The sequence below is a fragment of the Cryptomeria japonica genome, chromosome 1, assembly GCF_030272615.1.
Source record: "Cryptomeria japonica chromosome 1, Sugi_1.0, whole genome shotgun sequence".
Taxonomy (NCBI): domain Eukaryota; kingdom Viridiplantae; phylum Streptophyta; class Pinopsida; order Cupressales; family Cupressaceae; genus Cryptomeria; species Cryptomeria japonica.
In genome coordinates this window covers 354,318,175-354,335,757 of record NC_081405.1, presented here as the reverse complement: position 1 = coordinate 354,335,757, position 17,583 = coordinate 354,318,175, and positions in this window count along the sequence as shown.

Sequence of the window (17,583 nt, the reverse complement as noted above, 5' to 3'; positions counted from 1 at the left end):
TGCAAGATCCACGTCACATGATTATTTCCTTACATTCTTATGATCATTTACCTTTCTAAGGTTTGCATCATTTTACATCTCTTCTACGTTCCTCCTAATTAATTTTTTTCTTCACATGTAGCAATTTAGATGGGATATTAATTTCATGAGCACGTTTATAGTGACTACACTATAATAAAGGTCATTTTAGATAGCACCACACCACTTTTTCTACCCTAAATGGTACATATATTATCTTTTTCCTCAAGTAGTGTCGTACAAATTCTAAACATAATTATTTTATTTTTTTTCTCTCTAATTTTTGTTATATACAATTTTAAAATATGTGGAAATGGGGTCTTAGACTAGAAACATAAACTACGATTCCAAATCACTATCATTCATTGGAGGAAATAGCCAACAAGATCCAACTTCATTACCAAGGGAGATTTGGATGCTATGTATGATTACTTCCTCATTTTGATTTAATTTGATTTGATGTGAATATGTAATGAATAGGTAAAATGATAGAAAAATGACAAAATTCAACATAAATAGAAAGATGTAGATTTGTAAACAAACACAAAAGTACAAATCTAGAAATTGGATGCAAAGAGGAACTAGATAATAAAATCTAGAGTTGAAAGTTCCAAACTATGGATTAGGTGCCATAGTCCTAAAGTTATTTTTGTCATTTGGGGCTTCAGATTCTAGATTAGGATGCTCTATAGATCTTTTCCTCTAAAATCCAACCTAAAAAGGTTAGGCTATGGAGCTAATTTACATAGTCCAAGGTTTTCACCTATTCAAAGTTTGAAACTATTTGTCTTAGTTTGCTCTATGAAAATCCACAACGTTTTAATGTCGAATCTGTAACTTACACATAGAGTAGAGGAAAAAATGGTTGTTTTGTATAGGGGTTTCCATAATTCAAACCTCGTGTTGGTGTTTCCACCTTCACAATAGATACGATGATGAGAAAAAGAGCTTACCCTTGATAGGGAAAAGGCTAAATCAGAAATTAAATGTTGAATTTACAAGATTATACCTTAAAATTGATAATGGTGGTGATGCAATTATCTTTCAATGAGTCCTTTGAGTGTTGATACAATAACATGACAAATCATTACAAAATTCATCATGAAAATTGTAAGCTGTTGCAAATTAGGGTTGCACCACCTGAATGGATAAAGCACCTAATTTTACTTGGATCACCAAAATATTAAGGGAAGGGAATTGAACTTGATTGATCTTGTAGACACCTAAATTTGATTAATTTAATTAATTGAATATAGCTATCCTAGGTGTGCCTTTAATTAAATAATTATGCATTATTAATTAATTGGTGTTCCCTTCTTCTAGCTAATTAATCTTAGTAAGTACGCTATAGTTCTCCTTTAATTAATTGTTTGACAATCATAAATCATTTAATTAATTAAATTTGACCCTTTTCTTTTATTAAATAAATCAAATGCATAATTTGATTATTTAATTCACTTTTGTCCTTTCCTCCTAATATTTCATGTCCTTTCCTCCTAATATTCCCTCATAGAATTAATTAATTAATTCTATTTCCCCCACATGTCTCCTAACTCTAACCCTTATCTAACCTTTCCTCTAGACTAACCCACCTAACTAACCAAGGGTTTAGTCAGCCCTATCCCTTGTCCCCTATCATATGTATGCACATTCCCAAAGTATTCCAAATTTGGGAAATGCCTTTGAATTTTGGGGAACCAAATTCCATAAAAATTGGGAAAATATCCCAAATATCCTAGCCATGAAAATATCTTCATTTTTTGGGGAACCAAATTTCCTAAAATTTGGGAAAATGTCCTAACCATGGAAATGTCCTCATTTTTGGGGGAATCAAATTTCCTAAAATTTGGGAAAATATCCCAAATATCCTAAACCATGGGAATATCTCTATTTTGTAATCCCTTTTGGAATAGAACCTTCCTATTTGAGTGTCTCACTCCCAAATATGCATGTGTCCTTAGGGACACATGCCATTCCTTCCAATGACACATGTCCTTAAGGACACATATCATTTGCATCCATGACACATGCCCTTCTCAGGGACAGGTGTCTCTTTCTCATCCCTCTTCATCTCTCATTCTAACCTATTTAAACCCCTCATTTTCCTTCATTGTTCATCCACTTTCATTTTTATACTCTTATAATGCAAAATTGTTCATCTATTTTCATTCTCATAACCTCATAATGCAAAATTGTTCATTCACCATTTCGCACATCCATTAAGCATCTCACATCCATCTTTCATCTCATTTTAGCTTAAAATACATCTTCCATTCACTATCATGGAGAAGAATAAGGAATCTTTCATTCAACAAGAACACATCAAATCAGGGGACTATCAGATTGAAGGATAAAATAGAGTTTGTAGTTTAATTGCTTTTATTTTCTTTATCTAGTTTTCTTCCTTCTTAATTTCCTAATCTTGAGTGTGGTTGAAATATGTGTTTGTTGATTGTTTAGTTCATCTTTTCAATCTCTCTAGTTTACATTCATAATTTTATTCATACATTCCTGGCATACCCGGTGGGGCCCCCTTCATGGGTCATTTTAATTTTTTGTTGTTGTTTTAGTGATTTTGAATCGTAGGATTTTGGCGCTTGGAGACAAGAAACATTCCATTTGCAGGATCCAATATGGATTTTTGCATCAATAACGAGGATTTTATATGCCTATACTTACTATTTTGAATACATTTTAATTGTGTTTTGCATTCATTTTGTCAGTGTGTTGCATTCGTCTAGAGCCTGTAGAGTGTTTCACCTATGTCATGGGTAAAAGTGGGTGAGGTCTATAAGTTGGTTTTGTTATTTTTGGTGTCGCCTGTCAATTTCCGATGCTAATTTGCTTCCAGTTTTAAGATTTTTTTTCGATTAAAGCAGGTAGATAAGTTTCCAATATTTTAACCATATGGCTCGTAGTGTTAAGATTAAGCATGTAGGATCTCGACAACTAGCAAAACACAAACGGCTACAAAAGCAACATGTTAGGGACTTGTGAGAAGATCAATTGATTAACGAACTAGAAGAACAAACCAAGTATTTTCAATACCAACAACAAATCCTAGCTTATATACAAAAAAGCAACATGCTTTAGAGAATGCGATAATACTTTGAACTGTGATCTGTGAAAAATGAATCTATTTGTTTGTAGGACCCAATTTGCAATTTTTACACAAAAACTAGTTTTGCATCTGTGATATTACCATTTCACATTCGTAATAGTAATATGGTCAACTTGGTATGGTAAAGATCATCGGTATTAGAGGCTGGCACATCTTGGATCCGGCATCGATAACTTGTTTTAATGCTTATTCATTTATGTTATATGGCCGACATGAAACATGATATTGTATATATCTTTGTAAGCCAACAAAAGGCATAAATTTGTATACGGTATATAGGGGAGATTGATTAGATCATTTTCTAAGGAGAGAATAAGTAAGAAGAAGAGAATAGGGATAGACATGTGGAATGGATATATGGATGTAATGTAATGCGAAATATATCAGAGAGACTGTGTATGTGAGGAATTCATTGTAAGGGTTATTCCGATACTAAGGTTTAGGTTTTTGACCAGAACAGACAAAGCTTAAACTGGAACTGTATTCTGGCATAGGAGATGCTATATTGAGCAGTTCACACTTCTTTGGATTGTTGTCTGGATTGTTATGTAGTCAGTGAGGCTCCTATTGTGATGAGAAGTGTTCTCTAGGTTGTAAGCCTTCGTACAAGTGCAGGCCCATCATATTGTGTAATATCTCTTCATATGGCCAGTGAATTGATATTGTGGGTCACAAATCCCACCGTGGTTTTTCCTCATTGAGGTTTTCCATTTATAAATCTGTGTGTTATGGTTCTCATTTATGTGTTTGGCTTATTGGTTGTATTACTTCTTTCAATTTTGTTTATACCTGTTGGTGTATGAATGTTTTGTTAAAGCTAAAATCTTCTATTCCGGTATAACACTGATTCACCCCCCCCCCCCTTTCAGTGTTCTTGGTTTCCAACAATTGGTATCAGAGCCTTGTGCCTCAGAGGAAGTTTAACAGCTTGAGGAAGATCCTGAAACTGGAATCATTGAATATGGCTTTGGAGAAGCAGATTGAGATGGCACTTGAAGATTATGATGTTGAAATATTGAAGAACTTAAAGCTACAAGATGAGTTGAATTCTGCTAAAGAATTTATTCTTGTCCTGCAAGAGAGATTATCATATGTTCAAGCTAGGAGGAAGGAACTTTTGCAAAATCAAGATGATGAAGAGAAAAATGCACTTAAGGAACAATGTCAAAAATTGAGTCAAGAGAACATGGTTATGAAAAATGAAATGCAAACTATGACAATGAGGATGTCTAAGGATATTGAGGACAGAAAGAAAAAGGAAGAAAATCTTGTTGTATCCCTGAAGAACAAATTTGAAGAATGTGGTAGGTTGACTCATCAAAATGAGATGTTGAGGTCTGATTTGGTACAATCCCAGAGTAATGAGCAAGAGCTTGAGAGACAAATGACAGTACTAAGAGATGATTTAACTACTACAAGTGAGTACAAAGAAAAATTCAAGATCAGCTCAACACAGCTTGACGAGTTACTGAAGAGACAAAGGCAGATTGGAGATTCCAGTGGACTTGGATTTGAGCAAGGATAGAGTGCTGGTATTGCTAATGAAGATCAAAACCATAAGGCACCGATAAGGCAATTCAATGCTTATAAATTCAATGGTAGATGTTTTATTTGCAATAGATTTGGACACATGGCTAGGCAATGTAGAAATAGAGAAAATCAAAACCCTGATTCTGTTCCCGGTAAATGTTCTAGATGCAATAAAATTGGTCATAAGATAGAAGATTGTAGAATGAATGTAAAATTCTATGCTTGTGGAAAATTTGGACATATGGCCAATCAGTGTAGGTCAAGCAATTTCACCAGTTTTAGCGAGGCAACTCAGAAGAACAATGTTACATGTTATGCATGCAATGAAGTTGGACATATCGATAAGTTATGTAGAAGCGAAAATCCATCGGTTGGAAATGGAGGATCAAATGATAAAGGCAAAGAGAAGGTTAGTGAAATCCGACAAGATCATACTCAAAGATGGGTTAGAAATACTAAAGAGAAATCATCAGATGGGAATGTCTCGGTTACCTATCTGACAGAAGAGGTTGCTCCTGCACCAGCAGTGAGCTCATCCAGTAACTAAGGTAGATGCCTTAGGGGTAGCCAAATTTCATGAAAGATGATGCATATGCCCCTGGAGGAGATTCTGGAAGATGTTCCAGATATTGGAGAGGATTATCCAGCATTGATATATTGAGAGTGAGATCCGGTATCATTCACCGGCAATCATTTATGTCAACAAAAAATTAGGGTTTTCTCGATGGATAAAAGGTCGATTACACTTCATTGTTAATCACCCAGCATTTAGAGCGAATTCAAAGTGATTTAAAGCGACTTAGTGGAATCAAAAGCTATTCATAGTTGATCATATAGAGGACTTAGGCACTTGAGAGATCAAGGGGATGTATATGAATGAACTCATGGGAGAATCTGGTAAAATCAAACCGACATATCAACACATCAAAGATCTAGGCTTCACTGATATTCTGGATATTCCGGAGTTCGAGGATGAGATAGTCAGATATGTACTGAGCAGAGTATAGGGGGAATTGATATGGCTGGACCAACCCTACAAAATCACTAAGGAAGTCATGCGTGCAACTACTGGTTTACCATCAACAGGGCAACATCTGGATAAGAAAGTATCAAATAAGGGCTTCCAAGAATCCATTGCCCATTGATGAAGATTAGGGAGAGAAAGACAAAGAAAAACAAATCTATCCACCAACAGTATTAGTAGAAATCCACATTTTTCACCACATCTTGGCCACAAACCACAACAAGGGAGGTCTTGGCACAAGCAAGAGGATGAGATTTCCCCCTGAGAGGATGAGCAACAACAAAATTGGCAACATGATAGAAAAATATTTGTCTACTAGTAGTAGAAAAAGGCCTTAGAGGGGGGACCCCAACACCACCAATCATAGCAGTAGGAGAAAGCACAACACCTTCCCCAACAAAACTAGGAATGTCATCAACATCAACAAGAACAAGACACGCCTTGGGGGCACCATCACCAAAGTTCCCAATAGAAGACCCACCCACAAAGACCTTGAGGGTATGCAAAGATCCCACCCCCAACAAAGTAGATAGAGGCAACATAGAAGTCTTAGCAAGGCTAGGAAAAGGGCCGAGAACCTGCAACTCTCCCCCCAAGACAGTGGCAATGGAAGGTTTTGAATAGGGCATGCATGAGAGAGTCGTTGTAGCCATCAAGAATTGGAGATGCTTGTTTTCTTGCCATTACAATTTTATTCATATGGTTTCAATATATTTTTTTTATTATATGTCTCATCGTATATATTAGATGAATGAGATAATATAAAGAACATATTTCAAATGCGTGTAGATTAAATTTATGATCAAATTTATAGGAGATCAAAGACTAAATTGTATACAATTCAAATAGATAGATGTAATGAGCAATTAATAAATTTTCATATTTTAACATCGACAAACTCACAACATTTGTGCATAACTTAAACTAAACTTAATGAAGAAAAGCTTCAATGAGAAAAAGAAGAGTCGAACGCAACACAACCATATAAACAAGTAATGGGAGAGAATATAACTCAATAATTGTATTATTAAGTACTAATTTACAACAACAAATAATTAATTTTTTGAAGACATTCAAGTAGGAATCATTTGTTCGTCAATAGTTATTCACTTCTTCTAAAAATTAAAAAATAAAATTACAAAACAAATAGTAACCATTAAATAACACTTAGTTTTCTATATTTTAAAATATAAATTTTGTAAAACAAAATCAAAGACTTAAATTCGTATATTTTGAATATGGATTTTAACAAAAGGATTTCAAAAGCTAGGCTCCTATTTAAGTATGAAAGGGGGATTCAAAATTGTAGTTGTTGTCAAATGGTTTTAGTTCAATTAATTGATTGCAATTAGTGAGAATGGTGGTACGTTCCTTTATTATATCATATACTAAGGTTCAAACTCCCAAAGGAGTGTTGGACCAAGCTTGAACCCTCAATGACTTTGATGGACAAGATCCCCTACTCATGACTTATTAGTCGAAGGACAACTACTAATTATGCTTACTCATCACGTTGTGATCCTCTTACTCAAAAAATAGAAATATTAAAATCCATGTAATCTAATTCTTTCTAAAAAATATAAAAAATAGTAATTATGCTAAAGTGATTAAGGTGAGTGGTGAGAGTGAAATTGACATTAGGGTGACGAAGATAATGAAAACAAAATCACAAGATTGGTTTTTGTCTACTAAATAATCATATTATTAAATACTCATTTACAATAGCAAATAATTAATTTATGAAGGCAATCAACTAGGAAACGTTTGCTCATCAATAGTTATGCACTTCTAAACATTACAAAATACTAACCATTAATTACATAAAACTTATTTTTCTCTATTTTAAATATAAATTTTAAGAAAAATATTTAAAATCTTAAATTGAGATACTTTGAATATGAAGTTTGAGAAAAGAATTCAAAATTTTAAGTTCTTGTTTTGATGGGAAAGAAGGATTCAAAGTTGTAACTATTGTCAAAGGGTTGTTCAATTAGCGAGAATGGTGATATGTTTTTTGGTTATTTCATTTATCAATGATCAAACCCCTCCAAGGAACAATTGGGTCAGACTTGAACCGTCAATGACTTTGATGGACAAAATCATGTGAACTCTTGGCAACTTTGATGGACAAGATCCCCCTGTTTGTGGGTGAATAGAAGAAAGATGACTTCTGATTTAAATATATGCTTTCTTGTCGTGTTATAATCAACTTAATCCAAAAAAACAAAAATATCATATCTATATAATTTGATTCTTTCTGAAAAATCAAAAAAGAAATTATTATTAAAATAATTTAAGGAATTCATGAGAATGAAATTGGCATGAGGTGATGATGAGCACAAAGCCACAAGTTTGGTTTTTCCTCAGAATTGAGAGGTGAGATCGGCCACCACAATTGGAGCCTTCAACTTGTACGTGATTACCAATTGAAAACTCTTTTCTCCAATATAAAACATTGACGTTTAAATTGTCCATATCTCCAACACCAGAAATTCAAACCCTCCTTCTTCTTCGGGCATACCAACACAGATGTAATTAATAATAATAATAATAATAATAAATCAGAAATAAGAATTGGGCTTTGTGCAAGTTAATTTAATTGATTTGCTGTACCAAAGAATCAGCTTTGAGATGCCTCAGAAACACAAGGAGAGTGTATATATTTCTGTCTATTCTTCAAGTGATCAAAGCATCTGCAAGCTTATCTCTATTTTTCCAAAGTTTCTTAACATTTGTTTTGTCCTTGTATGTATTTATGGCAAGGCATTTTTAAAAAATCTATGGCTAATAGATGAAAAGTTTTTGTAAACTTAAGAGATGAAGTACTCCCATATTGTCACTCCCTAAACTTACTAGACTAATTTGATAGAAAATCAAGGAGAAGACAGCTAAAGGGTTATGTTTTAACAATGATAGCAAATAAATTGTTCTACATTGAAGGGTTGAGTGAGGAAGAATCGAGAATCTAGAATGAAGAAATATTATTAGAGGGTGACAATGAGATAAGAGATATCAAACCTAACATTTTTTGTCATACATTTTTTAGAATTAAAAGGTAGTGAGTTTCTTTGAAGAGTAACAATATCGATAGACTCAAGAAGCATGCATAATTTCATCAATGAGAAGTTAGTTTCTCATCTAGATCTCTTTAAATATCCAACTCTTGAATTTTAGGTCCTAATTATTTAGAAGTTATTTAGAGAAATGTCATAGCATTACATTATTGATGTGATATTACTATCTTGATTTCCCAATGTCTTGTATCTCGAAGGTGCAACAAATATTATTTTAGGAGTACAACAACCTACTATATTAGGGACAATTGAAATTAACATCCAGGAGCTATTCATGTGCTTTAACCTAGAAGGAGGGATAGTAGAACTAGAGGGTTGTGTGTAAAATCTCCAAAGATGGTAATATCTCACCAAGAGCTAGGCAATAGAGTTATATCCTAATTTGGGCAACAACAGTGGTTATTGAGGCATGGGTTTATAGTATTGTTGTTGGGTGTTGAAGGTTTCCAAGGGGGGTAAGACTTTCAATGTAGTTCATAGGTGTTATTCCCTATTTTTTTAGCGTAACTTCCATTCTCAGTTGTGTGTTTGAGTTTGCAATATGTAAAATGTCTCCTTTTAGGGATGGTCCTAAATCTTGCCCTAAAATCATTAGTTCGATAAAAAATAGGAATATGGTACATTCAAAATACAAACTTACCAATTAACAATTTCCTTTTCAACATGAACTTTGTCTTAAACCCTGCAATATTGCTAGTGGGTAGATTGGCTTGTGGGTCAACTATTTTCATTAGAGCCTTATAAATTAGAGGCATCTACACCACTAGATCTGCAAGAAACTATGGATGAAAACTTAGTCATTTTTTAGAGATGCCAAAATATTTTCCTCTTAAAGGGATCAAGATCAGGGCATTTAGCTAGTACAAAGAATCGAATCTCCCAACACTAGGCCCTAAAGATATGTCTATATACAAAAAAATGAGATAAAAAAGATGGTTCATGAGATGCCTGAGGTCAGTATTATTTGACATAGAAAACGTGTCTACTTCTCTCCTCTGGTGATGGTGTATAAGAAGGAAAAAATGATGCATGTGTGTAGACTATAGAGACCTCAATAAGTACACCCCTACAAATAAGTTTCTTATTCCAATAATAGATTATTTTCTTGATGAATTCGATTGAGCTATATTTTTTACCAAACATGAACTTAAAAGGTTATCACCATTTGAATTAAGGAAGAAGGTATTCCTAAGATAGAATTTAGGAATCATGAGGATCGTTATGAGTTTCTAATAATGTCACTTATTCTTAATAATGGTCCTACATTTCAAATTTTGATGAATTCCATCTTTAAGCCATTTTTTAGGAAGTTTGTATTACTATTCTTTGACAATAAGCTAATTCAAAAAAAAATTAAAATGGGAAGACCATATGCACAATGAAGCTCATAGGCTTAAAAATTCTCAGAAAATACTAAGTTTATGCTAAATCTTTCATGTGTGCTTTTAATCTCAATGAGGTAGATTACCCGGGTCACATAGTGCCTCACAAAAGAGTAAAAGTTTATCATAACAAAATGTGGTATATTCCTAAAACATTTAAGATGTTGAGGTGTTTCCTAGGAGTCAATGGATACTATAGAATATTTATGAGCAACAATAGCTCTTTTGAAGAAGAATTTTTTTATTGGAATGATTAACTAATATAATATTTGAGTGACTGAACAAGGTTATGTACACTAGTCTAGTTTTAGCCACTCAAGAGTTTGCCAAGGATATTATTGTCAAGATTGATGCATTAGGAAATGGTATAGGAGCAAAATTTTCATGTAAGGAGGTAGGCCCATTCATTTTAATAATCAACAAATGAAGGGTAGGTATAAGCTTATTTATGAGAATAGAATGCTTGATATTATTCATCTACTAACATAGTGGAGGCCATATTTGATAGGTATAAGCTTAAAAGTTAAGACATGTTATAATAGCCAAAAATATTTTTTGGAGCAATGGTTATCCTCTAAAGAGCAACAAACATAGGTCTCTAAGATAGGTTATGGATTTGAGCTCATCTATAAGAAAGAGAAGGAGAATGTAGTGATTGATGAACTATCTAAGATGGATGAGAGCGATGAGGCATTACTTTTTGTAATTTCAATGTATATGACAAGTAAATTTGTTTTAAGAAGTCAAAGTAAAGTGCTAGAATAGTGTTGCTACAAGGAATTTAATTCAATAGTTATGAAATTCTCCTAGTGATTCAAATAAGTTTTTTGGAAGGGAAGAACTTTGTGGTAAAAGAGAGAGATGGTAGCTATGCAAGAATTTTACCCTCAAACATAAAATTATTAAGGAGCTCCATGGTTCTCTAGTTTGGGGTCCTTCAATATTTTTGAAGATATATCATTGAATCAAACAATAGTTCATTTAGGAAGGGCTTAATGGTGATTTTCAAAAATAATGGTTGAATGTTTGGTATTTCAAAGCTACCGATACTAGAATGTCAATACAACACTTCCATGATAATTATTTATCATGTTTAAATTAAATACATGATGTGTAAAATCATTGTGTTAAGGAGACATAAGATGCAAAGAAGGTTCGAGGAAAAAATAGCACTCATATGCATGTGGTTAACTCTTTAACATAACTAACAAGTACTAAGAAGTTTTTATAGTGTATTGCCCCGCCAGGAACCCTAAAGGAAACAACACAACTAGGCAACTAAAGGGTGAAATAAAAAAAATTTAAAGACTAAGTGAACTAACTATAACCGTTGCACGTTTAATAACACAACGGAAGTCTAACATATGATTTCCTAAGGGTTACCAATGAAGATTAATTCGTAGATTACATTAACACCACAGTTAATCCAATTGTCCATTTAATTAGATAAATTAAATGCTTAAGTTTAAAACTACACATACATCTAAATTCCAAAATGAAGAAATGAAAGTATTCCAATGTATCCAACTTCCATAAAAACATTTTAACATAAGATCAAAGCAACTGAAATAACATTCATTCCACTGACATACTATTCACAATATCCACAAATACATGGCTTCCAATAATGCCACAAATTACAAAGTTACAATATCAAGATTACATAAAAGTCTGATACAATGACCACAAGGTCTCAACTGAACAATGATCTTGAACAAGAGCTGGTACATAAACCACAAAACAAGAAACACCAGCGAAGCCTTTCCTCGCCTGAAGATACAATCCAGAACATCTGATGGGAAGTGGCACTACCACCTGACCATGTGATCCTGAAATGGAACCACCCCACCGTGCTAGGAGATAGTAAAAAACCCTCAAGCAAGCAAAGTAAGACAAGTACGAAAGGACTACAAGACTTTGCAAACATCCATGTGACTCAACTCACAAAACACTAGAGAATCTAAGAAGAGAGTGTCATCGCATAGCTTGATGGTTACCATGGTACAGCCTCCATAGGTCTTGGCCCCCATCATTGGGTTTCTCCCGGTAACCTCTCCCGAGCCTCCGATTCCAACTAAGTCTCATGTAGACCCTACCAATCCTTTCATGAAGACAAGGTGATAAATTTGCCATTCCAGGCCTTCTCGTAACATTATGAGCCCTGTACAAGCATTCACCTATGCACGAGGTACACTTATCTTAATTAATATTTATCTCACTCCCCCCCAATATATTATTATGTTATCACTTTTTAACTAACTTTCGGCGAGTTATCCTGTCATCCACTTCGGGCACGGCCCCCGCTCGAAAGCCACTCTCTCTCATAGGACACTAACAGGAAATGTCTCTCTCTATGAGAACTCTATGGCAAAACAGACAACCATAAACAATCCTGACAAAGCACAGGTGAAGGATACATAATCACTAACCCAAGATTGGCCATTTGGACAAACACACACAATGGCTCACATCAATAAGGTTTTACAACAACACCTGACCAAGGAAATATAACAACATAGGACACAATGACAACTCAACCAGAATTGCAACGAAATTAAGCTTGACTGTAAACACCATTTACACAAGATCCTAATACATGCAATCTTTTCTTAAAACAGCCAAAAGCACAAATAACTTGCAATTAAAGATTTTCCAGACAATAAGAAAATACAACTATATTAATACAAAGAAATCAATTTTGTCATTTATCCAATAAGGTTAAATCAATCACATAAAAATTAACCCCCTAATTATATGCTCATGATTAATTTACAAATATATCCGATTAGCTTATACCAATAATCTAAATTAAATTCCAAATTATATATATATATAAAATTAAATTAAATTAAATATATATACTTATCGAATATAATATCATATAATTATATCATATTAAAAATATACAATAAAATGAAGATTTAATTTTACAATAACTTTTTATTTCCAAAATAACATAATAAAACCACAATACTATATATATATATATATTTATTTATTTATTTATTTATTTTTTCTTTTAATTAATTTTTTTATTTATTTTTAATTAATTTATTTAATTTTATTTTTTATTTTTTTATTTTTAATACAATAATCTAAAACAAGTAAATTCTATTTTCACCCAAAATTTATTTCCAATCAAATTTATTAACAAGGAAATTAATTAATACATAATTTCTCCAAAATAATATAATAAAATAATTTCCCTTAATTTTTAATAATACAATAAATTTAATTAATAATTAAATTTATTTCTATAATAATTAATAATATCACAAGATACACAAATATTAAAAAAGATTGTCATAGTCAAATATCGAAACAAAAATCAAACAAGAGGGAATGATTTCTCTGGTAAATCCCATTCCTCCCAAATCTTGTAATTTTCCATGCACAACAAAAATCTTGACAAAATTTACCATAATAATTTTCCCAATTTTCTCAAAATTAAATCTACAACACCCAAAAAATAACTTCTTTCCATAAACTAGAAATTAACTTCAGGCATGAATTTTAAATCAAGAACATGGATTAACCAGAAGAGGGTTTTGGATCTGACAAATAATATACACACATCATTCAAAAAGATAAAAGAAATAAAAATATTTTCTTTGAAACAGACAATCAAAAGAAGCCACCCAACCTGGTATAGCTTTCCTGGAAGAAAATTTGTAGAAGAGAACCAATCCTCCAACAAGCTTCCAAATAAAATTATTTTCCTAAATTCCCTGACCTATTTCCTGTGTATCTAAAATAAAGACCTCTTCTCCTATTTAAACTAAAATTATAGGTTCAATAGCTTTCTCTCAAAAAACTTAAATTTAAAATAAAAGTAATTTTATTTTCTTTTCTAATTTTATAACAAAAGATAAGCTAACATGCAATAATTAAAAATCATTATTCTTTCTTTTCTTTTCTCATGCACATTAATTAATTTTATAAATAAAGAATTAAAGCAATACTTTAATTCTAATTAATTCTTTTATTCATTCATTCATTTATTCAATTTATTCTTTTATTCTATTTATTCTTTTATTTATTTAAAATTCTAGGAAACAATAAATGCAATTAATCTAATTTATTTTTCCACTAAAATTTAAATAAAATATATTTCTAACATCATGCAGCTTGCAACTTAAATTAATAATTTCTTTTTAATTAACTAAATTTATAATCTCAATGCATAAAATACATAATTCACAAGAATGCCAACCATGAGATAAATCCATAAATTTAATTAATTAATTAAATCCACTAAACACACACAACTAAACAAACCTCAAGCAAATACTCATAAAAAGATCAAACGACAAAATACGAAGGTCAAACTAACTGACAAAACGACCAACTAACAACACTCACAAGAGTGTAACTAAGTAAAATAGGGTCAACTACTATCTCCTCCACTTCCATCAGAAAATATAAGGCACGCTCATACCTGTGAAGCCAGGTGGAGACGATACCCCGTACCTACCCGGTACTTGTACCTGCAATATCCTGCATCACCGAACCACACATGCATATATATACAATATAGAAAACACGGCATACACACTGATGGAGGAGAATCGCGACGTTCCCTGTTTCACCAAAATGAGTGAAGGAAAATCGTCCCCTTGCATCCAATACACTCGCAAACACACAACATATAATTACACATTGCATAGATAAAGTAAAATGTCAGTACATAGCAATAATCCATAAAATGCCATAAATCACAAATACTGAAATATTGCAAATAAATTATACATCTCATCTCCAAATAAAGCATAATGTCATAAAAATCTGAATAATATATCATGGTAATGTATCCACTGAAACTAACAATAATAAAGTATGAGTCTAATAAGTTCAAACGGGGAAGGGTACTACATATAGTGCACAAATGTAATGAGTTTACGCCTTTTTTCATGCATAGGTTTCCCTCATTTTATACTAGAACTTTACAACAATAAATATTAAGTGAGAGGATGTTGAAACTTTGGTGTGCTATTCACCTTTATAGAGTTCCTTGATGAGAAAACAAGGATTGGGATTTTGAAAGTTCCGGTTAAGAAGCTTGATCATAGAATACTAAAATAATGTTGGAAGCCTATGTAATAAATTAAACTTTACAATTTGGTATGAAGATGTATTAGAACATAGTGTTGCCATAGTAACAAGTGTATGAAGTCTAGTTGAAAATTGGTTATCACATCACAAAGTATAGTATATTATTGGAGTTTGTATGGTAGTACAAGTGCATATATGGCATTTCTAGAGTGCATACTTGGAGTTGCTTGAGGTTACCACAAGCTATAAAAAGTTTATCTCTATTCTTGAAAACCATGGTTTGGTTTTGGCAATTTTATAGGAAAATGTGGCTCATTATGTGGTGTGTTTGAGAAAAAATCATCGACTAATTAATTTCAAGATTATCTAAGAAAATGAATAGATTGTTTATTTGGAAAAATATCATTGGAGTGGCGTAGGATAGGTTGATGCTATAGTATAATTATGTAATGATTGGTATTCTTCAAGTAGTTAGTGTGAAGCATATTTGACTTCTAGGATAATAACTCCATGTTGCATCTAGTTCATGGGATAAATGGAAAATGTTGATTTAGAGATTATGCAATGATATAATGTTTTTGTAATCATGTTTGAGGTTGTACATTAAGTCTACAAATTGAATAAGGTTGTGAGAAAACTTATTATATTTGAATTTTGTTATGCTAGATTAACTAAATTATTTTCTATTTTGTTACACTAGATGTTTTATTGGAATAGTTATTTTATTATGTAATTTGATAAATAAAATAGTGAAGAGTTATGTACTTAACTAAATAAAAATATAATAAAGTTATCATTTACTAATATGTTTTATGATATCATATATGTATAAGTCAAACAATTTTAAAAGTTTAAATATAACTATTACAAAACTTTATTTAATGAGTATAAACAATTTCTAGATTTTAAATTAAGAAAAAAAAATTGATAATTAAATAATACATATATTTCACACCTTGTGTTTTCTCTTATTTAGATTATCTATGTCTCATATATTTAAGTAGATGTCATCTTACTTTGTAATGTCACAGTCATTATTTTGTAAGGAATTCAAGCTTAATAATTATTTATTTTAATTCGTTTAATTTTTTAATTATTTAGTTTATATTCTATTGAAAAGTTGTTTTCTTTTCTAATAATACAATAAATCATATAAAATAATGAATTTTTTTTTCTTCCACAATAATTTTATTCTTGTAATATGCATATCATTTTAATATTTCCTAAATAATGTTTACTTTGGTATTTAATATTTATATGTAAAGTTTACTTTTATGATATTGATTTTTTACTTCCACTCTAGTTAGATCTCTCAAATAATACCTTGGTGTGAAGATAACACTACTATATGTACCTTATTAAAACAATAGCTTAAATTAAACCCCATGACATGGTGGTTAAGGTCTTTGTGTTCTCAAACAGTGGGCTACCACCTCCGTTGTGGACAAGAAAAGCAACCCCACAGCCCCAAGATAATCATCCAGGAGGTTGTTAGTGATGCAGAGGTGGTGTGTGAAGATTGATTAAAAAAAAGTGGGAGTGTCAATCGTAGATGCTTTAAAGGGTTGGTTAGGTGTACGATTGGCAAAGCTAAGGGAAAAAAAATTGGTCGGCTATGATGAGAAATAGGAGGAGGACAATGTTGTTGTTGTTGATGATGATGATGATGATACTGAAGATTAGGAAGATGTTGCAGATGACACACATAAGGATGAGAGTTCAGCCAAGTCCACTAGTGACAGTTCAACACAGCATTATAGTGATAAAAATGAGCCTATGGACCTAACTTGGAAAGCTATGCCAAAGGAAGAAGACACTCACCAAGGGGGGAGTGTGCACAATTGTGTTGATTGCAAGACTATCACAGAGGACTTGAAGGCCTTGAAGAAGAAAAAGTTTGAGATGGAGCAAAAGATGGTTAGTGTCTCCAGGTTCAGCATACGTGTGATGCATAGCTCGACTATCTCCTTATGCCTCATACAAAAGAAAAAAATTGGTAAAGATGTTGAAAAAGATGGAAACTATAAGGAACTCTTTAAATTCCTTACTAAAGATTGGAGCAATGTGCTCAAATAGCCATTGGTTGGCCATTTTAGTTTTTTTAGGTCTATTATTATATTACATTAAGACTTTTTATCACTATAAGTATCTTGAAAAGACTTTTAAGTTGTTTCTGGATATGTTGTAAATTTACTATCAGTTGTTAATGCTGCCTATAAATTGTTAGTATAAAAGACCAACACCCTTTTTTTTGTTGCTTCTAATATCAAAAAATAATTGCTTAAATTATAATTTGATTAAAATAAATTTGAAAATTCTTATTTCATTTACATTCCAACTATTCCATCTAAATTAATATACTTCAACTTTTTCCAATTTCCA